The sequence below is a fragment of the Anopheles darlingi genome, chromosome 3, assembly GCF_943734745.1.
Source record: "Anopheles darlingi chromosome 3, idAnoDarlMG_H_01, whole genome shotgun sequence".
Classification (NCBI taxonomy): Eukaryota; Metazoa; Arthropoda; class Insecta; order Diptera; family Culicidae; genus Anopheles; species Anopheles darlingi.
Window position 1 is genome coordinate 48,727,042 of NC_064875.1, and position 26,943 is coordinate 48,753,984.

General features: G+C 48.3%; 1 protein-coding gene across 6 annotated transcripts in view; it reads left to right on the forward strand.

The window, feature by feature from the left end:
• Positions 1 to 26,943, forward strand: part of LOC125956569 (RNA-binding protein Musashi homolog Rbp6) — a 591,325-nt gene that overhangs the window by 3,495 nt on the left and 560,887 nt on the right. The gene's annotated exons all lie outside the window — the stretch shown is intronic.

The following is a 26,943-nucleotide window of genomic DNA, read 5'->3' on the forward strand; positions in this document are numbered from 1 at the left end:
TCTAATTAGATATTTTTAAGAAAAACTCTCAATGGAGTGCTGCTGCTGGGTTAGCATTTCAGCAGCTTCCGGGCGCACGATGGCTGCGGATGGGCACGTGTGGTGGTCGTGAAGCCGATTAGAGAGGAGTCCACCGGTCCGCGGTTAGCTCATTAGCTGACGCGTCCGTCCATTGAGCCATTGAGAAGTCGACGGGACGCTATTTATAGGGACGCACAGCGCACAGTACGCTGAACTGATTTCGTCCGTTCGGTAGTCACTGACGGAGGATGACTTATGGAAGTGGCAACATCGGCATCGCGGTGCCGGCCGTTCGCCTTTGGAGAGAGCTAAGGCCACCCCTCTAGGGGATTCGCGTTTTTGGACTCTGCAGCTCGACCGCATGTGCATCTTGGTGCATAGTATAGCTTGGCTGCGATCGCCTGCAAAAGGTTCGACGTCAGTAGCAGCCTCGAGAGAGAGAGAGCGACACGACACGGTCCGTCAGAAGAAGAAGAAGCGGTTAAGGTCTGCATTAACGCACCGCGTGACCTTTACACATGGCGGCAGCGGCAGCGGCAGCGGTAGCGGCACAGTTTTCCGCGTCATGTTTTCATGTTTTACGTAACGGCTTGCGCGCAACTGAAAAACGTGTTTGACGATGACGACAACGGAAACTTGGCTTTCTTCTCGTGCGCACACATATGACACTTCCGATCGCCACGCGCGCTCTCTCTCTCTCTGTGTCTGTCTTTTCTTCGTCGATCCTCTCTCTTTCAACCTCTCAAATTTTATGTTAAGGGTACAACAGAAGAGAACGTGCTGGCAAGGTGAAGACGAAGACGATGCGCGGTAAACGATGATGCGTGGAAAATTCGGCTTCAGGATGCTGCTCTGCGCATGCGTCAACCACTCAAGATACTCGGCCGTGTGTTCGTGTTCGTGACGCGATGAACAAGCCAACGAGTGAAGTAGATTGAGTAGCGCGCGCGGCGCGGTTACTAAGCAACCTACCTTTACCACTAAAACCTACGCGCGGTGATTACTTACTGTCGCTGCTGGCTGCGTGTGGTTGTAGAACTGTTCCTGGGTGCCGAGAATCGAACCCAGGTAGCTTTGATTGGTGGATGCTTGTGCTGATCTCTATGCTAAAAGGCTCTCCAGAAAATGGGATATCATTCGGAGCTATAAAGTATTGCTACAATTATGGATCAGAATGCCTAAGAGTTCGCCGGCTAAAAATTGGTTAACGAAACGGCTCGAAACCCGATCCTAATCATGCTTCTGAAACGCTTCTGATTCCAATTTCGCACCGGGAGGGGGGGGACCAGTGATCGGATTCCAATTTATCCGGCTATCAATTCGGTTGAGCAATTGTTGTGAATTGACTTGTCCGAGCAATGAAATGCGTTTCCGGTGTAATCTGAAATGGGAATCAAACTGCTGTGCAGGCACGCGCACCCGCCTTCCCGCCGTCTGCTACTCTGGTCTCATGAAATAGATGGTCAGTTTTGCGGATCTAATTAATTGAACTAAAAACTCGCGCGTTAAGCTGGCAGCTGCAGGATATCTGCAAATTAGCTGCCTTTGCTGCCCGAATTATCACGTTTGCGCGTATTACTGCACACCTCTGCTAGTCCGCACTCCGCTCCGCTTACCCCCCCCGGCCTTGCTTAGGCCGCTTTAAATGGAAGTACCAAAAACGCTGCTAAACATCCCGTGGCCCGACATTGAACCGATTGGCAGCCGGAAGAAGCGGGTTAGCGCTGGCATTGCAGCCATTTGTCGCGTTTTCTGATGCGTACAGTATGCGACTCACACACTGCTTTCCGCGTTCCACGCGGGACGCAATGAAAATTGCATCGTTTTTCGTCCCCCTGCCCGGTACTCATTATCCAACGATTATCGTTATTACTTTGACAGTGGAAAACGGTGCATAATGGCGTGGTGCGAGCGGTGCGGCGTGTCATGATGATGTCACGGGGCGAGAAGGCTTATGCGGACAGGTATTTCGAGGCGAGGAGGTCTCGATGGGAGGGGGTTTGCAGTTTCCTCGCTTCACCACCTGCACCACCACCACCACCACATCGCAGATGCAGATTATCAACGTTCAGCGCAGCTTCCGTTGTTCGGTTCGGTTTACCTCGACTGTACGCTCGGATGCATCTTTTCGGGTTCGGGTGAGGTGTTGAAAACGGAAACAACGCGGTGGGACGTGCAGCGAAGAGCGGGTGAGAAACATGTTCACACCTCGCTGGCTGCTCTTTATCAGCCATCCGGCCAGCATCAGCTAGCCAGCCAGTCTAGATGTTTCGTCTCGCGCGCTGACGACGACGAAGTTGGATGGAAGTGGTAATAACCGACGCGTTACAGCGACAAATGGGGGAAGCCTCGGGAAATCTCGGCGCTGGCTGGCACGTCGCCATCGCATTTTGTGTGCATATGCGTGTGTGCGGGGACGCGGTTTTCCATCAATTTAATCAGAAACCAATTCCGGTCGATTTGGCAGCGAAAGCGGCAAGCGACGGCCGTTCGATCGTCCATCGAAATGTTTGCAAACGGTGGCGGCCGATGCATCTCACACACATACACGGTGCCATACGGATGCAGCGGATGGTCTATGCATTTTGCATTTTCGCTGGCCCTAAATGCTGCTGCTGCTGCTGCTGCTGCTGCTGCTGGTTATTAATATCCCATTAACGTTGTGCTGGCGATGGCGTCGCCGCAATGTTGCCTGGTGTGAGAAAGGATTTGCGCGGCGAACAGTCGGCGTTGCGGCGTTTTCCAGCGTGCGCAATGGCCGGGCGGCTGCTCTTCCCAGGTGCCATTCCACACCCCGGGGAACCGGGGGACCGCGTTCTGCGACAGATTCAAGACCGGCCCGAGAGGACACCGGTAGATGGTGGCTGAAGTGAACGGTGTTTTCACAGCTGCGGCACCGGCCACCGGGGTGAATGGATTGGATCCATCTTTGCTACTTGGAGAGTACAGTCTACGTAGTGCTGCTGCATTCGATGCGTTCAGTGCGGCATCCTTTCTTCCCGCTCTCGTCGCACCAACGATGAGCGATGGGCCGAGTCCGTTGATTGGTTCATAGGTGTGTGTGTGCGCGTTCGGTCAAGCTTCTCGAAATTAGCATCTTTCATAAATTAAGCATGCAGCTGCCGCCGCTCTACCGGACCACTATAGGGCCACTGCTGTTGCTTCTGCTTCGGCTGCTGCTGCTGCTGCTGCTGCTGCAGAAGATTGCGCTCGAGATGTTCGAGAGCATTATAGTCGAGTGGAACATCATCTTGGCGCACCAATCTCTACCATGCCAATACCAATGGCATGGCGCTGCAGAGGACCTTGCGTCTGGTGGACGGCTGGTTCTCTAACACTGTAGTACGCGATGGAAGGGGTCAATTTCACAATTCAAATGGAGCGCCCCGCCAGGAGAGTAATGAGAGCGTCCGACGACGACGACGACGGTGCAAAAGGTTGTAACAAATGATTGCCAAAAGCTCGAAACGACATTTGTTCCGTCTTTTAAAACACGTCGCCTCTAGAGAGAGAGAAACGTGGCCTGATAGTCTCAGGCAGACGACATGCCAAGGCCGCTTCACCGCGGGGTTGGGGGAAAAAAGGGGTGCGACTCATCGCACGACTTATCAATCAAATCTGACTGATAAATCGCTCGCTCACTGCCGCTCTGTCGCCATTGCTCGTCGTCAGTGCGCGAACTCGCGGGCGACAATTTCGCAGACGACAATTTGCCCGCCCTGCGCGAGGTGGTATCTGGTTGGTATCTGACCGCGGCGGCACCTCATCGTCACGGCGTTTTGATTTGGTTTCGTTTCCATCGTGTGAATACTGCTGTCGTCACGGATGTCACCGTCGTCGTCGTGGTCGTCGTCGTCGTAGCGCGATTGAAGGCAACAAGAGTGTTGGGGTTGTTTGTTCGTTGGGCTTTCAATTATTACCAAACCCGGCCGGCCGCCGGGGGAGAAGGGAATACCGTTTAGTCTGTCACCAGCCATCACCGAAGGCGAAGGATGCTGCGGTTGATTACAATCGCAATAATTACTTTCCCACCTTGCTCGGGCTTGCTTAACAGGGCGCACGCCACTCCTTGTGAAGGAGTCACAAGGCTAATCAACGAAAAGCGAGTGGCTGCCGGGATTGTTCCAGCGCTTACTCCTTCTCCTTCGATGGCGCAGCGCCTTGATTATGTTTATCCATCAAACACCAACGATTTGATGGCGGTTCGGTTCTGCTTCGGTGGTTTTGGAGCCATTGGCGTCCCCCAGTTGATCCGGTAGTGCGATGACGACCGAAGAATGATTTCCTGGAGACGAACATTAGCCGTCGAGAGCATCGAGCTCCTCGTCGGCGGCGTTCGTCGCGTCAATCCGATCGAATTGACGGGACCACGAGATCCGCACTAATTTCGGTACCACCGTGCACTTGAGTAATGATTTCTGTTCCACTTCAATTAATACCAATGCGCGCGAGGCGCGTAACCAACCGCCGCTTCGCCCTTCGACCCGTGTATTCATCTTGGGGTTTTGGGTTTGGGGTTTCTATGGTGCGCACCGCATTCCGCACACCGCAAACCAGCCTACTAACATGTACCATGTGCAATTCATCAGCATGCGTTGACGCGCCGAGACGAGACTAGGTCTGGTCGTGTCAAGTGTTTCGTTTCTCTTCGTTTCGGTCGTCTGGTCTGACGTGTCTGGCAGGCAGGCAGGCAGGCTGAGCACAGGGGGTGGCAATTGGCCCTGGGCGATCGGCGACGGAGCGCTTCGAACTGTCTTCGACAACCATGTTAACGTCGCGTCGGGTTGTGCGGGTTTTTAGCGATTTTCAAACGGTTATTTTTGGATCGCGACCAAACGCAACGGATATCGCTCTCCGATAAATATATATATTCGTACCGGTTGCTATCCTCAGCAACCCGGTGCTTGTGTCTTGGTTTAGGACAGACACACACACACACACACACAGTGAGTCTCGGTTGAGGCTTGCCGGATGAGGATATCTTCTTAAGGCGTGTGAGGCGTTCGAGCGTATGTAACGTCAAAGTAACAGCGCAGCCTGTTGTCGATCGGTCCGCGCCAGAACAGTCATTCCGAAAGCCATTCCGTACGCAATGATGTACCGCGAGGTCGACCGCGATGCGTGCAGTGGATGAGTGATGATGCCCGCGGCAGAAAGCCGTACTGAATTACAATGTTGCATGCTTGCAGCCGATGGCGGGCTCAGAGCTCATGTCATGTCGGTATTTACTCACCGATGCGTCGCGCGAGAAGTCGCCGTGTCGCTCGTTCTAATCGAGGCCATTGTCACTAGCTAGCTAGCTAGAGTAGTCGCAGTCGCAGTTGTGTGCCAGCTTACGGGCGGCTTTTTTGAGGCCTCTTACGCGTTGAGATGGAGTCGTTTGTTTGGTTTAGTAAAAAAAATGGGAGCTATATAGAGCGCCGTGATCCTTATCTTAATCATAATTTTCCTATCACGGAGCGACGATGCCGCAATCTACAGCGATCAGACCGCCGGTCTTGGCAGCTAATAGACGAGAGAAAGAGAGGAAAAAGAACGAAAGAAAGGGCGAATGATGCTGTTCCCGCTGTTCGTTGCAATTGAAGCAACGTTTAGACGCGCAACGGTGATGCTACCACTGCTGCTGCCAATGCTCAGCAACGATCGTTACGTTCGACATAATGCCCTCGCACTGCACTGCACAATGATGGCCACCGCTTCGTCGTGTCGCTCGTGATCCATTTTAAAGACGCAGCGGCACCTCTCGGTGTTGTCGGCGTGCAATGGCCACCGACGAGTGCTAATTGCTTTGTCACGCGTTTGTGTGAATTGAGTGAAGGTTCATGTTTTTTTCAAATCGACCAAACTGTCCCTGGGGGAGGAGGGGGTGGGAGATGCACCCCACCAAGCGATGCACCGACGGCGACGACGACGACGACGATGGTGGCCCCGATATGAAAAGTGATACTCTGGGCAGTGGCAGAATGAATTAAAATTGATAAAAAAAAAACCGAAACGGAAGCAAAAGACCATCGTGATGCGGGCACACGGGGATCGTTCGTTTATGCTGGTCAGAGAGGGCGTGCTGCTTTGATGGTTGCCAGGGTATAATGAGTGTGTTAGAGAGCCGATCTCGATCTCGGCAGTAGGCGCTGGTTGGCTGGATGGGACCATCATAAACAGATGCATTAACGGATGTTGTCATCCCTTGGCGTTGTTTTTTGGGATTAGTTTCTTTTAACCAACACCTCAGACAGTGCCATGATGTAGCTTCCGAGAGCAAGCGGCTGTTTTGTTTTTACGCGTAGATAACATTAAAATTAAGAAACGCCGGATACCCGTTTTCGTTAAAGTCGCCTTTTCGGAGCGTATATCCTTCCTCCCCGCCCAGGGGTCTAAAGGTTATGGAGTAGCTCGCGCGGTATGCGGTACCGGGCGGCCGGGCGCAATGGCTGCGCAAATTACCTTCATTTCGATTTCGCACGGACGCTAAATTTAAATATCCCCCCCCCCCCCAAAAACCGGAATCCTGGGGCGGGGCTGGCGATAAAGTTTTATTTCTTTCCTCGCTCGCTCCGGTGTGCGTCCCGCACCCACCAAACCCCCGCGCGTGCATCATTGAACGCGGGAATCATTGAAGAGCGCGAGCACAGTGCTCGAACTCGCTCGCTGCGTCGTCACCGATTGCCTCTGGGAGTTCGGCGTTCGTTCGCCGCTGCTGGAGTTTGGATTTCATGGAGCACCGGTTCGGTGTAGGCCTGGGCACACCACGTTTACGAGCCTTTTCGGAAGGGGGCCCAGCGGCTTCTCCGTCCAAAAATCGCTGATCGAAAATCGAATGCAGAGCTGGTGCTGAAGCACACACCGTAGGGGTATGTAAATACCAGACCAGAGGAGACCCTTTGGAAGCGTCGTCGTCGTCACAGTTGGTTTGGTTTGCAATTTGTTGCCACCATTTCGGAGGCACACAGATACACAGACACACACACAAACACGCGCGCTATGCTGTGCTGATGGTGGCAGAGACACCGCAAGCAACGCTTAAAGGAATCTTCAAGTCCAAGTGAAACCGCCGGAGCTGAACCGTGGGTCAAACCCGTGGGAGGTCCCGGACGAAGCAAAGGGGGCAAGTGTGATCTCGGACGAGAAGGACTCCGGAGACGCTCATCTCACTCACACTCCTCCAAATCCCAGGTGTACTGGCGGCGCGCCTCCTGGTGGTGCACGGAATGGGACCCGGGTTCTTGGGTCCTCGTGACCTGAAGGGATTTCCACGGATCGGGTTTTGGGTTTCTGTTGTTTTCAATTCACACACACACACACACACACAGATCTCGTGCAGCTCGTGTAGTCCACCTTCGACCACGAAATGGCTGGATCTGGGTCACCGAAGGCAAGCAAGCTGTGACCGACCGACCGACCTGTGAGCATGGCGTGCCCCGGGGGCAGCAGCCAGCCAGCGGCGGTAGACGACTATCTTGGGCCGTATTTTTACCAGTCCCTTCCCCAAGGGGGGGCACGCTCCTATTGCAGGTCGCACTTGGGAATCCTCTTCGCCGGAGTGCCTTTCGACGAACCTACTCTAAGCCTTTCGGTTTTGGTTTTCGGCGGAGGGGGGGTTGAGGTGCTGGAGGACATGTTTTATGTATTCCATAGCCTCCTCCCTTTGCACCGGTGCTTCCTAGGGGCCCAGGGATCCAAGATCTACTCTCTCGATGCAGCACGAGGCAGCAACGAGGCAGCTTGGGGGTTGTCTTCGAATCGATTCCACCAACAACGCAACAACGGAGTCGTCTACAAGTCGGCTACAAAGTAGGCATCGGGTCAAGAAGCGGTCGGAAGAAACAGAAAGCCCGCAGGAATGCGGTACTGGAGAGCACGAGCAGGAGGAGGAGGAGAAGAGAGTGGGGGAGAAAAAAACGAAGGAAACACAAAAGGGCATCCTTCCGGTTCCGGTTTAACCTCCGGGATTCGGGAAAGCAAAACGCTGGTGCAGTCCCTTCGGCGGCGGTTCGGAGGGGACCTCCCGGGTGCAGGGTGGGGTCGAGGCAGTTATTGTTACTTTGTCCTAATGGTTATGGTAAAGGGGGCCCCTCTACAAAGCTACAAGATGGCTGACGGGCGGGCTAGGCGAGGTTTTTGGTGACTGCTACTGACCACGCCACGGAATGGAATGAAGAGTGTTGTTGTTGTTACACAACAATAACAGTATCAGAAAGTGGCGAAGAGAGAGAGAGAGAGAAAGAGAGAGAGAGAGAGAGAGAGAGAGAGAGAGAGAGAGAGAGAGAGAGAGAGAGCTAGAGCGAGAGCAAGCGACATACTTTTTATGCTTTACTGCGCGATGAGAGATCGAGCCATTTGTAGCCTTCGAATGGCGCAAGGGAGTTCCAGGGAGCAACGGGGGACAGATATTGGAGGGAAATGGAGACTGGAGACGTTGGGTCATGCTCCGGATGAGCACGCTTCGGAAGTTCGGCGAACGGCTTCTTAACGGTTCAGTGCGCGCCTCCTTCCTCCCTCTCTCTCTCACGGTCTCAAGCCTCAAGGATCTGGTCATTCCCGTTAACACCGTATGTCACCGGAGACTACTACCCTCCGCTCCGCCCCGGGGAGGAAGGCCAGCTGCTAGCAGGTCGGCGACGACAGTAAAGATATGCCGGACCGGATTCTCGTTGCTGCAATTACGGTTCGGTTCCAGCCTCCACCAACCCCCGTTACATCCGCTACCGGGTCCTTCCTGACCGGGTCGGTGACGTCCATAAAACCTCTCGGCCCCAACAGGGGGAGAGGTGGCCATGTAACGGCAGATTTCACCCAAACTTCGCCCCTCCCTTTGCACCATTTTTCTCTTCACTCGAGTGCTTGATACGTTTAATGGTGTTGGTTCGCTTCGTCCCAGGTCCAAGACAGCTTTGTGTGCAATGCGTTCTGCAGTAGCGCGTACACCGTAGCTGTGGCCCGCGTTCGGTGGAAAATCACAACCGAAATCGGCAATTAGAGGGTAGCGTCACCATATTTCCGGCTGCTTACAAATCCCGCCCCGTGGGAGGGATTTTTCATCTGCATCATCAACGTCACCGGAGCATCCAACCGAATTCGTTCGTCGAGTTTCGAGCGATGGCTGGATGGTTGGCCATCATGATGAGCCAGGTCCTCAGAGAGCGCAATTACAGGCGCAACACGGATTTATTGGTACTTTTCTTGGGCACGCTCTCAGTTCAGTTCAGTGGTGCTTTTCGCGAGTTACTCGCTGCCTCGTGGTAATGGAGGCGCCATTCCGCGAGGGGCGGGGAGGGTTAATGGGATTCAATTATCTTGTTTTGAACTACTGCTTGACCTTCTGGCGAATAAAATTTTTCTCGATCACTGTTTTGAGGAGATTTTTTTAAATATGATTAAAGGTTGTTTGGTAGAAACGGATGTGCTTTTCGATAGTGATCGGAGTATTTGTATCTTTAGATATGTTGTACCTGATTTGGAATTTTTCGTTGCTGCTGCAATATTGTCGTGCTCTTTAAAAACAAAAACATCTTAAAATCATTTTGACTTGTGCCCTGCCCTGATCTCCATTTGTAACATTCGATTTAGTTTCAATGGTTAAACGGTTTTGATTACTAATTAGAAATAGCGAAAGATACACTACTACATACTGCTCTATGCTTCGAGGATCATAAACTATTAGTGTAGATGAAGTGTTATGTATACGGGTTGGCAACGATGATAAAGAACACATAGTTTTATGGATGAGTTTTAAAATATTTTGTTTATATTCGATTTTAATTTAAATTTAATTTTAAGCAAATTAGTTTCTTGTAGCCCAATTGGTCCAGATGCAAAGAAGGATTTTTTGGAAAACGCCACAAATTTCATTTCTGAAGAACAAATCCACAAATGGACTCGTTTTAAAGTATCCTTAAAAATATAATTATTCACATTAAAAAAGTATTTTAGATGAAAGAAACAAAAGTAGTACAAACTAATGGTTTGAAAAGAATACTGTATGCTTGAAATTGCTCACTTTCATCTATGAATAACAGGCATAATTTCTAGTCTTTAGGTATGACATCTCAATCCACAAGGAGTGATGTTTTTTTTAGCAGTTGGTATATCAAGAAGGAAAATAAAAGCGACGCAACTGTTAAGATTGCTCGAATTGCCTCCATTAATTTCCTCATTAGAGCTCCATTAATTTTAAGCGCCACGTGTGTTGTGAGCAACGCAAGTCTTCAAAAGCATTGCGTGATGAAAATGTGGATGCGAGATAGTACGTGACTCATGTGCAGCTTAAAAATTGTACATCCAAGCTTTCATTTTTATAATCTACCGAAAGAAGTAAATGATTTTAAGTTTATGCATCCAATTTTGCATACGTTGCATTATTACTTTCGACTGTCACTGAATCCGATTGAAGACTCTTTGGATTAATACTCTTCCTTTTTATTTCCACGCTTTTCTTTCTTGGAAGAACTTGACATACTAGTTCGGAATTTATAACAATCCACTACAGAATTCCTATAAAAAATCAGCCTCAATAATTGATTCACTGGTGAAGCAATGACACAAAATTATCGCCGAACCAGAAGTATAAATGCAAAAGAAAGAACAACCCCGCAAGTAAATCATCACAATGGATGGGGGACATTATCTCGCTTTAGCGGTGTAACGATTTGTGTAAGTAACACCACAGAAAGCGAAAAGAGAATGTCGCAAAGCAATTAACACACAACGGATGGAAGGCGAACGAGCGAACGAGCGTGCTGAGGGAGGCGGAAAATGTTGCCAAAAAAGAAAATGGTGCGTCCGATGATAAGGACGGCGAGCGCCAAGAAAATCCGGACCAATCCTGCCGGTTGGTGGCCGGGTTGGAACGAGGGGAAAAAAAAAAGGTCGATAATCGAAATATGATCGCCATGCGTACCTTCTCCTTCCATTCGGAGCAAATTTCCCGCGGTGGCCAATTGTACCGATGCCAAGCTACTGGTTCTTCCCTGCCCCCAGAGAAGCTAAGAAATGTCAAGTTTAAGGGAGCAGCAACCAACCGAGCGAGCGAACGAGCAAAGAAGAATGGCGCGTTTAATTAACCGTTGCAATGTAATTTAGCTTAGCCCCGTTTGCTGGCAGGCATTAGCAGCCAGCAGCAGCCAGCAGCAGTAGCGACCGCACTGGTTTGGTTTAGCGAAAGAAGAAGGACTTCTTCTCTTCTTGGCTGCAATTGTCACCGTGCGTGTGCGCTCGGCTTTCACCAACCAACACCAATTGCCTCTTCGCCGAGGGTTTTTCGGTTGGTTTTCGGTGGCCCCGGGTCGCCGGGATACGCCTTCGGTAGCCCTCCAGTCGATTACTTCATTAAGTTTCACTCCACTCGAAAGTGCCATTAATTCCGAGTGAGGGGCCTCGGTGCACCGCTCTTCCACCGCAGGGCTTCCTGGGCGGCCACTTTAATATTATTAGCAATAAATTCAAATCTTTTGCCCTGTTCCCGGTTAATGAAACAATTTCATTAGCCCCCGGGACAGCCCGAACGGACAGCCTACTTCGGGTTCGGAAAAGGGAAGCGGGAGAGCGTTTGGATTAAGACGACAACGCACTGGACGACGCTGCCTTCGAATCCAAGGAGCCGAGCATCGGTTGGCTTTGGCTTCGACCGAAGTCCGACCGGATTCCGGAAGGTGTTCCATCAGTTCTTCGCAACACGACGCGTGTGTGTGTGTGTGTGTGTGTGTGTGTGTGTGTGTGTGGTAGCCACAACGCAGGACAACAACTGGTCAAGCATCGGGACATCGGGAGGTTGGCGTGTCGTTGTTGTTGTTGTTGGTTGCGGCACCTACAAGCCGGGGCTCGGTGCCCACCAAACCACAACTGGAACAAGTTTTTATGCAAATAACAGGGAAATTATGAAAATTTCAGCCGAGCGGTGATGGTGGTGTTGGAAAATTCCCGCGTTCCTCCGTTTGCTTTCCTCGCTGCTCTCTCCCCGGCCACACCCACAGTACATGCTGGTGTGAATTTAATCCGGTTACAAAATGGGTGCGGGGCAGGGGAGGATTTTTCTACTTCATTTGTGTTTCCAACGAGGCCAAAGTGGAGGAATGAAGGAGAGAAAGTCAGAGAGAGAGAGAGAGAGAGGGAGAGAAAAACAGAGAAAGAGGAACACGAATTTCCCGAATTTTCCCATGCGAATCGGCACAATTCGACCCAATTTGTTTGATAAATAGGAACCAACCGGAAGGCTCAGGGCAGGAAGGGCCCGTCCGTTGCTCAATTTTCTGCCTCTCGGTGCGCGCGTGTGTGTGTTTGTATGAAAAATTATGCTTTTGATGAATTCATGTACTTCCAGTCGGTTGTGTCGGAGTAAGAGCAGGAGGAGCACTTCACCATTGTGTGGTGCGATTGTGATTGACATTTTCCACTTGGCCAACGCGCGCTTGGAACCGTTTGTTGTGGTATGTGCGAGTGAGGATATTTGTTTATCGAATTAAACACAACTTCTTGGGACCGCCACCTTGGGGCTACAATGTGTGTGTGTGAGTGTATGTTCGAGGAAGAGAGATAGAGAGAGATGGAAGCATAGCCAAAAGGAGCTTAGCTCCAACGTCAGTGATAAGCAATCCACAAGCAACGCAAGCTGACTGATTTATTCCTTCGCCTCTATGTTCACGCTTTATTCCTAGGGCATGTTGTCGCTTTGTGTTGTTTGTGTGCTCGTTTGTGTGTGTGTGTGTGCCTTTGAGGACACGACACGGAGTACGCTTAAGCGAGCCCGAATCGAGCATAAAAAACTCTCGCCATAACTCTCGCCTTCCAAAACAACCGGAGGGAGGTCAACCGCGTCTCTTCCCCTCTTCGGGTTCGTGTAGCATAAATTAGAAGAAAATTAGCAAACAGCCTGGCCAGGCCAGGCCAGGTGACACACACCCGGGCCGGCGAAGGTGGCCCAGATCGTGAGATCGTGTGCGCCCGGAAGCAACGAATTTCAATTTCACTTCCACTCACGGCCGGCCTCTAAAACAATGTAATTACATCGCATCGTCCAACCCCGCGCCACCAACCAGGTGTGGCCATCTGCGTTGGCCATCTTCGGTCCGGTCTCTGAGTCCGGTGACTGAGTGACTGACTGACTGGCGTAGACGGTAGTCGGCGTGCGCCTTTGTGCGCCGGAATGAGGCCGGATGGTTCCCATGAGGATAACGATAATGGTTACGGGTGATAATGAAGGTAATGCTGACGCGATATGCGAGAAAATGGTGACACCCCGGGAGGGGAGGAGTAGGAGAAGGAGGAGTAGGAGAAGGGGTGGAAGGAACGGTGGTGGTGGTGGTGGTGGTGGTGGTGGTGATGGCGATGCATATCACGTCGCGTAATTAATTTTCGCTTTCACATTTCAATTTCCCAACTCGAGGAACCTGAGATGGCCGTTGCTGAGGATGCTGTTGATGATGATGATGATGATGATGATGATGCTGGTGATGATGCTGCTGGTGGTGGTGATGCCCATCTCACGGGTGCTGTTCGGGCTTTCGGGTAGCTTTGGCTTTCTTGGCGTCGTCGTTTAATGGATGCGTCGATGCGCTCCGATGGTTGCTTCCTTGCTCCCGGGCTGCGGGTGATGGATGTTGCGACGTGGCTAGAATGGCGCTAGAAGGGAGGGGGGGGGGGGAGAAGGGGAAACATGGTCTTGATACACACTAAATCTCGCGCATCCTCGCGGCAAGAGAAGGCAGGCGGAAGTGCCTGCGGAAACCGTTATCGTGTTATGATCCTCTTTGGCTCATAAATATCATGTTAATTAATCGTAATTTTTGAGGCCAACATTTTTGCAACGAAAAGGAAAAAGTAACGAAACGAATGGCTATTCGTTTCTGTTGCTTTGGCGTTTCTTGCGTTTAGTGAAGTTTGGCAAGTGGAAGCTTAGGATTTTCAATAGTGTGCAGCAAGTCATTCCAGTTTTTGATAAAAAATGAAGTTGAAAACAACTCGTTTGGTTGACTTTTTACTCTTCCTAATGCCTTTTTTTTCTCAACTGGAAATATCAAAGCTAAACTTTCCACGTAGTCACACAAAAAATTGTTTGTTTAAAAATAGCTAAAAACAAGTAATAGTCAATTAAATATTTGGAAAAACTTTTTCTAAATAAATTGGAATATTGATGAGTGGAATGGTAAATGCATATTTCTAACTAGTGAGTATTACATTAACTACCTAAGGCGGATAATAAATATGGCGGATGCCCAGTGGATGATAAATTAAACAAAAAATGATTTGGTTCTGGAACACAAATTACACAGTATTATAAATCATTATGAGATGATTAAACCTGTTTTCTGTCACAAAAATTGTTTAGGAGATCTTTGAAAATCACTTTCTGAACACATTATGCAAACTGGTACTTAGCAGTGTCTAGCTGCTTTTAATGCCAAGAAAAACTTAGCAAATTGGGCTCAATAATTTCCTTCGAAATGGAAAAAAAACATCACTTTAAACATGCTGAGAAAGACGTTTGGATGTTTTCGAAGCAAAAACATATCAATAAGTTCACCAAGGGTGAAGGTGTGGTGCAGATATAAAGTTTAAATATATATAAAGTTTAAATTAAGTATTAAGACTGCAAAAAACAACGGTTGAGAATAGCGTATAATCGTTTTGAAAATAAAGTTTCATTAACATACATTAACGACTTCAGAATACACTAATAAAAAATATATTATCACTTCACAAAAGGCCTACTAGATAACGTTCCTAAGAGAAGTTATCCTGTAGAACCGATATCAGGAAAATTAAACGAATAGAATTCAGGCGATACTGATTGAGATTCACGTCATCGATCTAAATTTGACAGCATTACTGCAATACCGGAGTTGCTATGTTACTAAAATAGCGCCGAGAAGATGGAAGTAAAAAAATAATGTTTTCCGAGGGGTGCTAATTTTCTAGCGTTGGCCTCTGAAATCCTCAAGACGAAAAATTTCATGAAGAACTCAGCCACATACCAGTGGTTTCAGTTGCTTCAGATTGGTTCTTTACGATACGAAATCGTCTTGTCATTCAATTACATTCATTCTACGGATGCGGATTCTAAGATGTTGGATCCGGTGTTGAATTTCAGTCCAGACAATTAGCTCGTGTCCCCCTGATCTCTGAACCAGAGAGATTGTGAGATATTGAATGTTTTTAGAACCTAGGGGGGAACTCGCCGTCTTCATTAACACAATAGATCACACTCAACAAAATGGTCCCTTCTTCATTAGAACGATAGAGCGGTAATTGAGTTAAGTTTGCTTCAAAAAGAAATTTAACCAAATTAAGGAAATGGTAACAATAATTTCAACAAGTTCTAACAATTTTTAATGATCTCTTTTTCCGAAAAGAGTGCCCAATACCTGTAATGTTGCACATTAAATAAAATTAACATACCTCGTTAGTGTTTTTTTTTTCCTCACTCCAAAAAATTATTGTTCTTGCAAACAGCAACTGCTCACCGATTACGTGGCCATTCGTGTTTGGGTCATCTTTCGTTCTTTTTTCTCTTCTCCGCTCTACACCCTCACCGGGAGTTATCTCCCGGACCGGGGTTACACTGAACAGATTTGCATTTCTAATTATTCCACTTCCCCGGGAGTAGCCCGCGTGTGGATGCGTGTGGTCCGTATTTCCCCGGAAGTGTTTTGATTCTGCACCTTCTGGGGTTTTTCGGGCCTAGGATCGGCTACGAGCGGCTGTGAAAGTGCAGTGCCGTGAAGTGAGTAGTCAGGGCGGCTGCCAAACCGGGAGTCTGGCAATGGCATTTTCCAGATGTACCTGGTCGTTGGTACAGCGCTATGCTGGCAGCTGACAACACATCGGAAGAGAGAGAGTACGAGATAGAGAGGAAGAAAGAGAGCGAAGAAGTCGAAAACAGGAGGAAGTATCAAAAATAGTATCATCACTAAGCGAGTGTTTTGGGTTTGGATTCGAGATTCGAGATTCGAGAATTGGCTTAAAAGCGCAATACGAAATACAAGAGAGCACGTGAGCGCACCGAGAGCGCACAACAGAGTACCAAGGTACCGGCAGCACCGACCCGGGGCCACCGGCAAACGGCACCGAACGTGCTACACGTGCTGGAACATAAATTTAAATGTTAATAAGTGGAACGGGACCGGGACCGAGGGATCGCGAGGAAGCAAAGCAGCAGCAACAGGAGAAGCAGAGGAAGCACTGGACCGCTGGAAGGCTGACGCTTCTGGCTTCTGGCGTTGAAGGCGCTTCTGTTGTTGCCGTGCGGTGTAAAGCGGTTTGTGTGTTTTTTGGCGAATGGCGAGCGCGCGAACGAGAAACTTTGCTTTTCCTGGCTGGTTAGTTCCTTGTGTGTCCGATGCCCAGATTTTCATCTGTACGGCATCTCTGGCTTCTGGTTTCATTGCTACGTTTTAACCGGGAACGAGATGCACTTCACTGACCGCACGTTGCTCCGAACGAACGAGCGAACGAACGGTCGGTGGCGCAGAAAAGATTATCGCTTCCTTCCGCCCCGTCTCGAATGCTCGGCGCACACCGGGCACACGCGACCACCAATGGAACAACAAATCTTAAGCTGCCACTTCCGCCGGGGTCAATTGAAGGACCGAAACGCCTGCACCAAGACCCCGAGAGGGTGTTTTTTGTGTGCTTGTTGTATTCTGTTTGTTTGTCTCGTTCTCGATTGCTTTTTAAATATTCGAAAACAAAGCAGCCTCGGTATCGGTCCCCGAAAAGTCGAATCAAAAACATAGTAGCCCGATTTCTTTAAAGCCAAAAGCTCCAATCCAAACAAGTGCTCTAGCGTGAAAAGGGTGGTGGATGGGGATTGTTTCTCTTTTCTGACCGAGCGAAACGGATCCTAACCAGCAAGCAAGCAAGGCGAAGGGGCTAGTTGGGAGCAGCTGATCGCCTTTATTTCCCCCCAACTCCATTCTCCTTCACCGCACCCCCCGGGGGGAGGTGGATTCGCTTGAGATGTAAGCACGATCTGCTCGAGCACCGGCAGCAGTGGCTTTGGCATTATGTGACAGACTGGCGTTGGCCGGCCCTGACTGGCCCTGGGGTGCCCGGCTGTGATACTTAAAGCTATTTTATCGCATTTTAAGTGAGCGTCCAAGTGGGACCAGCGACCAAAAATAAAAACAAAAACAAAAAAAAACGAAACATAATCCCACCACAAGCGAGGCAAAGAGCGACAGAGTAAGAGAGAAAGAGAGAGAGAGAGAAAGCAAAGTGAAGTCGCGGAAAATGGTCGCGCTGTTTACGGTTCGATGCACCGTTCGGAACATGCCAGCGAGCGCGGAGCGAGAAAGGATTGTTCCACGGGTTTTCCACGGATTTTTCACCAAACCAGGCCTCTGTTTTCTTTTTTCCTTTCCTTTTTATTTAAATCGGATGTTGGAAAATTTCTACATTAATGCCCAGATTACCAGAGCGGCGCATCCTCCCCGACGACATACGCCATTTGTCAACGCAGGAATCGTTGTCACTATGTTATTATGTTGCTTCCTTAACGTTGCTCGATGCACCATCGAAAGGACACTCGGACTCGGTGGGGCTGTGTCTTCGTTCAGAGAGGCATTTGGGTCCACACTCCCGGATAGTATCACATTTTAATGAAAGAAAATAACGAGGAAAGGATTTCCAACCCTCCCGGTCTCCCTTCCCTCCCACCCAGAAAATGGACGCATCATCCCCATCGGGATTCTCGATAATCGATATCGGCTTCGGTGGAGCAGTGGAAACAATTTCGCTTCCGAAAAGAATCCAGAACAAAAAAACACAACACAAAAAAAGGGAAGGTTGATCAAAACAGCGCGTGAAGCATTCCGTTTGAAATGAGGAGTTCCCATCCCCGGGAACTCCGAGGGAAAACCAAAACAAGCGAAATTAAATCAGCCTTTTTGACGAATCCATCCATCCGCTCAACCAGCCGCTCCAGCTTGTCAGCCATCCATCCATCCATCCATCCGTCCGTCCATTCGTTCGTCCGTCCATCTAGCATGCCGTGGAGCGGTGGAGCGCCGCCAAAGCGCGAACCGTGAGAGAATGGAGTCCGAGTATGCCGTGATGAAAAATGTACGACGGGCAAATCGTGGGGACTGGAGTGGAGTGGAGTGGAGAGAAGCGAGTCCCTTGTGGTGGGAGAAGGACGAGAAACAAGGCGCGAGAGTGGAAGCTGGCGTTGGGACGATTTAAAATGGATTAATTTGTTTTGATGTCGTCGTAAAACCACGGCTTCACCGGCCGGATGTGGATAAGGGTGCCAAAGGATGCGAGAGGAAGCTGTGATGAGGGGGAAGGAACGATCGGGAAAACCCCTTTCCAGCTTCCGGGTTTTTTTTTGGTTCATGCGCCGGTGGAGAAGAAGAAGAAGAGCAGTTCGAAAAAGGGAAGAAGCCAGCGACCGACGACCGACAGCAATCGACGAACTTCCGATTAAAACGAACGCGATAAAATTAATGGTTCTCTCACCGGGAGCCGCCATCATCATCATCGGATCATGCTCGTGCCGGGTCCTTTGGGGGGGGGGGGGGGGGGGGGGGGGGAAATCGTTTGGAATGGACCATGGGTGGAGGGATGATGGTATGAAAAATCCCCGGGCCGGGTGAAAGAAACCCAAAAACCATGTTGTACCTGTGACTTCCGCTCCGTATGGGAAAGCCAAATGTTGATGAATTTGGATCGATCGATTAGAGCAATGGTGGCGATGGTGACGCCTTAAAGGTGATGTACGTTGCAGGTCTCGAGGTAGTCGATCGATGGTGCTCGGTGCATAACATCCGGGATCCGGTGTGATCCGGCATTCGGTTTTATAGGACAACAGAATTAGAGCTTGATGATTTATTTTAAAGTTCCCAAGCTTTTGGATAAATAATTACTAATCGTAAATCATTCATTATCATAGTAATAACGAGTACGGCATCAGTAATTTTATTGATTAAAGTGTTTTATTATTACTACAATCATACAAGGCTATTATAATTATCATATTAGATATTCTTCTGGCGCATCTTCAATCTTCACGAATATTGTGTAAAAATGCTATTTCTGCAGGTTTTTCTGTGAACATTCTGATTTTTTGTTTAATTTCAATTCCTTTCAGCAACTTCAAAGCAGACTTCAGATTAATTGAAATAAAATTATTATTAATTAAAAAGAGTGTATTTTCATCGATGTTATTTGTAATAGCAGGTGCATGCATATGTGTTTTAGCTCCAGAAGTCGCAGAAGCAGAAACAGAACAGAGCAGGAAAACAAACAAAGAAGAAACAAATAGAAGAATTTTTATTTTTTAGGAATTTAGCTTCAATCATCGATATAAACGAAGTCCAAAAGAAATGAATTTCGTTGTTTTATTGTTTAATGGCCATGTCGTGTTCCGAATCGTGTAAATTTAAATTTAAAACACACCACTCCTGATTTGTAATATTTAAAAGAAGTGATTTCAATGTTAAAAATAGTTAGGCAGACCAGAACGAACACAAAATGTCATCCCATTTGATTTGATTGTAGGAGCTATTGGCGGATATAACACAAAAAACTCGACAGCCGTTAGCAAAAACATAGCAAGTGCCATAAAGAAATGATCAGGTCTATTTGTTCGCCTGCTGAAAAAAAAGTTGAGATTCGGAAGGAAGTCTCCATGAATCTGTGAAAGTTTATATAAAAACGATTAAAAGGAGGGCTTATTGATTGCCACAGGATAATCATATGTAAATAGTAAAAGAAAAACAGCAAGATTTTCATGAAAAATGAACCGGAAATCCGCTCGATAGTCATACACCGTATGGAAGCAGACAGTCAGTACTGAAAAGAACCTTACTTTCCTTTCATCATTACGAGTTTGTTTGACAAAAAAGAAATCCAGGCAATGACGCCACTTACACCTACACCCACCCCTCCCAGTAGTTAAATGGATAAAACAATCCAATAAACGTTCCGTGCATGGTACATCAACGTATCAATTGTGCACGAGGATGATTCGTGTCCCCGGGATATCCCGATAATACGGCAGGGAACGCAAATCATTCATGAATCGCTCAGCGAGCATTCGCCCCATTAAAAATCCATTTCCCGAATTATCAGCCAACTCCATTCCAATCCCCATCCAATGCTCAATCTGGAGTAGAAGGAAAGAGGTAAACGAAAGCACGCAGCCCCTTTGTTCATCGCAACTATAATGTTCTGCCCCCGGTCCCGGTGTTATGCTTCCGCTGCGGGCCACCGGGAACTATAACCACGCACTAACATCCTTTACCAGACGCTCTGTCCCTTGAAGCTTCGCTAGTAATTAGCAGCCGGTGCGTGCGTGCGTATGTGCATGAGTGCGTGCGTGGGTGTGCTTTCCTCCCCTTTCCTTCAACCACAACCTAACCTCGTCGACGGCAAACGGTGACGATGTCTGCTGCTGCTGCTGGTATGCCTCGATGTACAATTATTGACTGACGCATTACCCGCAGTACCCGCAGGCTGGGGGGCGAATTACAGGTGAAGCGCGGAGGGGTTGGGTTCGTGAAGTACCCGACCCTTCTTCCAGGGGAAGGGGCCTCTCTATTGGCACCCTGGTATGCGGCAACGAGCCCTGACGTGAGTAAACATAATGTGATGAGGCGGTGCTGAGGTGCTGTGCCGGCCCGGATGGGATGATGAGTTGGTTGGTCCGTGTGTTGACTTTTGTTTTCTCACCTCCATCCATCCATAACGTGCACTCGTGTCTGTGAGCGCGTGTGTGTGTGCCTGTTGATGAAGATTAGCCCGCAATGCCTTATCAGTTGGATGGGGTTCGACAGAGAGAGAGAGAGAGACGCCGCAGTGATTGGCCGCCTTTTGCTTTCCTGCAGCTAGTACATATGTCCGTTCCCGGTCATTGCCTTTGTCTGTTCCTATTTCTACGTTTCTACCAGCAATTTGGTGAGAAATCCCCAAATGACATTCTCACTAGTGAGCAGAATGGTCTCAAATCCAATAAAAAATCGAGTTTTCATGCAGAGAATTCCGCAAACAAAAATGGCAGTAGGCCAGACCGGAGCCTCCGGAATGTGCACGAGGAAGCGTCGCTATCAATTCGTTATCGAGGTTTCTTGCTTGCTTACCTGCTTGCTCGCGGTTATCTGGTTCAAAATTCGGCAAGAACCCTTCCCCCACCGGGTTTCGCTCAGAGGATCCTCAGAGGCGTCCTCTGTGGGGCACCTCGTGCGCCGGTTTCGTAATATCGCCCTGACACACATTCCCGGCCACCAGCAGCCACCGATGCCACCTCGATCGCTAATCGCGTGCGCTTAACACATATGTAGCGTTGACACAAGACTTTTAACCAGGAAGAGAGCAAGAGAGAGAGAGAGAGAGAGAGAGAGAGAGAGAGAGAGAGAGAACTAACCGGGGCGACTGCTGCGCCAGAGTCTGGGCGCGTTATCAGCCGCTACGAAGACGATTCCCCGTTCGTTGTTGTCTTCGTTTGGTGCCTTGGTTTCGATGGTCGGATTCGAAGGGCGGTTGCTGGTGCGGCGCTTTCCAATGATAATTGAAATAGACAATGTGGCTCGTATGATGCTGGCAGGCGGTTACTGGTGCTGCTGCTGCTGCTTCTTGTGCTAGCTGATGATCGCCTGGAACCGCCAGCATACGCCACTGTTTACATCCTTCGGTTGACTAGCGCCCAACCATCTCATTCAACAAGCGTGCAGCGATAGGCGCCGAGTGTGTTGCTGATGCTGATACGCGCCCTGGTGAGCACGTCATCGGGCTGGAGCATGTGATTGCGGTTAACGAACCCCCTTGCGGTGGATGACGACATCTTGTTGTACGTTGTAGGTGATGATGCGGTGTTTGAAGCGTGGTACGGGACCTGTACAGGTCGCTAGACACCGATTTGCTACATGATTTTGGTCGGTGTCGGAGTGTGAGGTGGCTGCATTTGTTGTGCAAAGTGTACGTGTGTACTGATTAGCATTTGAGCAAAAGTCACGTGCCATGCACTCGGCGCGCGTTCTAATCGCCGCATGAAAGGTGTTTGACGCCCGTTTGACGAGCCCGCACCGATATTAATAAATACGTTTTATGGGCTTCACGAAGGGGGGAGTTCAATTTTGTAACGAAATTTAATAACTTCGAATGCTTCGTTGTGCTATCAGTGGAGTGTCGGAGTGCCAGCACTCTCCGGGGTAAAGCCGCGAAGAAACCACATAACCACACACACACACACACATACAGGCGCGCGCACGCGAGTGCTTAAGGATGCTGGAGCACGTGGTGAGGACGATAAATGGATCTGATGGTTGGTTGACTAACGGGGGAGGAGTTTTGGGAGAGTTTTCGGTCGTCCTGTCGGTGGTGGTTGCTCCGGAAGGATGCTGGCAGAAGCAAAACATTATCGGATCGTTAACGTTTATTGGGTTGTTTGTAGTGCCGCTACCATCGCCTAAAGGATGAAGGTTTGCTGTGGGATCTAATCGATAATGGGCAACGCGTTGGCGGATGATGGTTGCGGGATGCTGAAGCCTTTCAATACGGTCAAGATTCCGGCCGGCGAGCCCTTGGCGAACGATGGCCAGTCACTACGCGGGAGGCAAATTAACCGATGGGGTTAGGACGGCGGGGCGGAGGAAGGGGAGGGTGGAGAGCTGCAAGTAATTGTTTCGGAGATTTTCCGAAGCCGAAACCATCTAGCACCATCTTGAACCAACCATACCGTTCGTAATACCACCGTTGGTGCCTTCGGAGAGGGAATAAGCCATTAGGAGCATCGGTAGGGGGTGGGTTAGGAGAAAGGGGGAGAGGGTGGTTTTAAGTTTTCAAATAAATATCCGATTAAATTGAAACAAACTAGCTGGCGAGGAGCAGTTGCTTTCAATTTGTGCTTCGTGAAGATATTCAATTAGGATATATTCCTATTGATCTTTCACAATAATTCGTTCCCGTTAAAGACTAGTACAAGCAAGTAACTTTCACTTGCAGTTAAGTGTGATTGGCTTGATGGAAACTAGGATTTGCTGCCTTGTAATATTTATTTCAATTTTTGTGCTGATAGACCATAGAAATTTTCATTGCAAATATCAAAAATGTAGCAATAAGCGTTGTTGTATCGACAGTTTAATTCGCATACAAAAAGAAATGAGTGAAATAAACAAGCTTGAACTGACAAAGATGGAAAAACAAAATTTTAAACCATTTTAAACCGATTACTACCTAGTATTCAGTAGACATTATAATGTGAGGATAAGTGATGGGATTAAAATATTCAGTTCTTAGGCAACTTACAACCTACAGAGCTTATAGGTTAATAAATGAATGCAATTAAGCTACTAAAGCTAAAGAAACACAATCTGAGCAGCGAATTGAATTTGTATGGACAGCAAACCGCAATAACAGAACGCGATCGAGAGCATGCTCTCCACTAGAACGTACTCCTCATCGATACTGTTACCTAACAGCTAGAGTGCGTTGCAGCAGTACTTCCAGTAAGTGAAGTATAAACGTGTTCACTTCGCTGACTATATTCAATCGATGTTTTCACTGAAAAGAAGTAAACCGATGGGTGAGTGATTTTAACGCTGAAGCTGAATACATCTAATTCACTCGATACGTATTGATACACGCATTGATCGCCGGCTCTGAGGGTTCCGTGTAAGTCCCTGTTGCGCATTTCTCGTAATCAAAAGCAAAACCCCTATCGGAAAATCCTTCCCGGAAAATGGATGCAGAGATTACTGCTGCTCGAACGGTATGATAGCCATCAGGAACCCCAGTGCCCTGTGCTCGTGATACCGAGCAATGCAAAGCATTTCATTACTTTCAATCTCATTTATAAAGAAGTGAAGAAATGAGGTTTTACAAATTTTTGAAAGTTTATCCAAAATTGTTTGACAACTAAACTTTGCCTCACTTTAAGGGGGGGCTTCGGTATTTTATTTTATTTCTTCGCATTTACTTTTTACATTTTTTAATGAGTGCTTATTCTTTCAAGAATACTGTGTAAAATTTTGGGATCAATCGAAGCAAAACTGACAAAGAAATGGATTTTTGAAAAACAGAGCTTCATATAAGGCTCAAAGCATCTCGCAACTTTGAATTGCGATTCCCAAAACCTGCGTTTTCAAAGTCGGTGCCCATCGTAGCATGAAAACTACTGGACCGATCAATTTGAAATTTTGAACACATAATCTGTACACTATTTGCCAGGTAGCCCCGTCGAGTTTTTGTTAAAATTGTTGATACTTTTTTTTTCAATAATTTTTTGAATTATTTAAAGCTCGTTTTTTGAGGCAACATTGAAAAAAGCATCACTTTTTCAACTTCAAAAATCTGCCAAAAATAGAAAAATGGGAAAATTAACAAAAACTCGACTGGGCTACCTGGATAAACTTATAATCTAACAAAGGAATATTTATTTGTATATTTCTGATGACCCAGCACGTAGCTACGATGGGCACCGCAAAAAGTACATTTTTGCAAACTTGCCCTTCTAGATTGGATATCATAACCGTAGTTTTGAACAAATCTCCCCCAAAATAGAATCAAATATTCTTGAAAAGTTGTAGTTTAATATGAGATTATTTTGAAAAATTAAAGTTGACTGGTTTCTTCAATAAAATTCGTCAAAAATAACCCTGTTTTTGACTAGAAATTACCAAAGCCCCCCCTTAAAGGCTTGCTTTTTTTTCATTTTGTATTTTTATACTACTCTCTCTCTCTCAGCATTATTGATGCGTAGTGATGGCCTTGTATGTAGTGTTTCGACTGCATCACTATCAATCGAGAGCACCCTTTCTGCTATCCTAAACCCCTATTCCACACCAGAGGATGCCCTGGACTGCTGGTTGGGGTCGGTATCCGGCTGTCTCGCTCTGTTCTGTTCGGTGCGAAGCAAATGCAATCGATACCTCGGGCTCGGAATCGCTCCGGGCACCGGGGATTGAATCGGATTAATTTCTATTTTATAGCACCACATTATGCACTTTAATCAGATTGCAACACAACCGAGATCCGCTGCAGCATGTGTGTTTGCTGGTAACCATTATTTGGATAGGAAAGGAAACCCTTTTTTAGAGGGAGGCTGGGGCCTGGGATAAAGTACATTTTTCGCCATTTCGCCATTTCGCCAATTTTCGCTTCGAAATAAGCAGCAGCACGCAGCAGCGGTGCAAAGGTGCAGTTAGGGTTTTATAGCTGCAGGCATTGCTTTTTTGTTTTTTTGGTACCAGACCAGTGAACCAGGCAGGTTCCAGATGGCCGAAAGTGGATCGCACTAAAGTGGATGATGCACTTCGGCTTCATTATTATCATCGCATGGTGCTTGCATCTCTTGCTGTTGCCGTATGCTGTTGCTGCTACTGCTACTGCTACTGCTGCGGGAGGCTTTTTATGGTTTCGCGGTTAGTCGAGGTCGTTCCCGCCAGAGCGATGATTATTATTGACCGAGATCGAGACTGGGCTGTCTATGAGCTCTCGAACGGGGAGTTTGGCCGCTGCTTCATTATGCTGCCGGCACACAAACTGCTGTTTCGGCCATTTGCCTCTTCGATAACCAGTTCGATAATGAAGTTGGCCAAACAATTTATAGATACACATACTCGTGCACACACACGCACGCACACAGTGGCGTGTTCGATTAAAAATTAGCATCGATCGGACGTGGAAAATACGACTTCGTAAATTAGATTTCATGACAGTGAGCTCAGCTCCACTGCTGTGGCCAGCAAATGCCACTATCCTCGATAGGCCGCGTAGGAATTCAATTTGCGTTTTGTGTCCTCCCTGTGGTCACTGTGTCACTTAACATTTTGAATCGTAAAAAAATAACTTATATCTCGGCACATCCGCTTAAGTCTGCCCCGCGAGTGGGCCCGAGCTGATTAGACGCACCACGTAAAGGCGAGCGGCTGAAATCACGGCAGCACTATCGTCGGCCACGATAATTATCACTGCGCCAGGGGCCCGCAGATAGCTTAAGCCAACAACAGGAACCAACCTGCGTGGAATGCGTATACAACCAGCACCGCAGGCGTCCCGGCGTGTATGTTTAACCGCTTATCAACAACCCAAAAAAAAAAAATGGTCGCATAGGCCAGGCCAGGTGTCTGGTGGTTTTTTTTTCGTTACCGGATGGTCGGAGCACGTCGGAAGCAGATAGTAGATAGTAGCATCGGCAGTTCATCGGCAACCACTGACACCCATTCCCCTAGCCCTAGAAGAGGCTTTATTCTGTCCTATTGACTGTTGTCTAGCAAAGGAGAGTGGGGTATGTCGAAGCACTTTGGTAAAATCATCATATGACCGTCGTCACTATCTCCAACCTGCCTTTCAAGATGAGTGGACATAACGGAGAAGAAGAGCGGAAAGTGATCTATTTACTGTGAGAGTCAGCAGCAGCAGCAGCAGCAGCAGACGACGATGATGACGATGACGACGATGACGACCACCACCTCACACCTCAGCGACCGGAACCGTGTAGCGATGGGTCATAGCCATGGGATGGTAAATATTTAATCGTGTCGTCATGTGAGGGTATTTATCGAGACGATTCCCACTGGGACACTTCTCCGCCTGGGCTCTGGCTCTGACAAAAGTTGGCCAACAATTAGCTCAGTGGCTTACGGTTAATCCGAAGTCTCGTTCGTTCGTTCGTTCGTACGGTGAGAAACATACTTTTCTAGCCCCCGGGAGAATGGTCTGGGAATTTCGTTCGGGCCAAGTTGCAAACTTCACCACGTGGTCACACAGAGACACAGGCATTGTGGCATTACAAATCGATCACGTGCTCTGGCGTAACGAGACCGTATTATCGCAGCTCCCCACGGGGCTTCAAGCGGTGGGCCTCAATGAGCAGATCCCTTGACCATTCCTGTCTGTGTCTTGTGGTCTCGTTCGGAGTTGACGAGGAAAGTAACGCTTCTACTTGTCTGGAGGTGTTTGCTCCTACTGCTGCTCGTCCTACTCGCTAGCTAC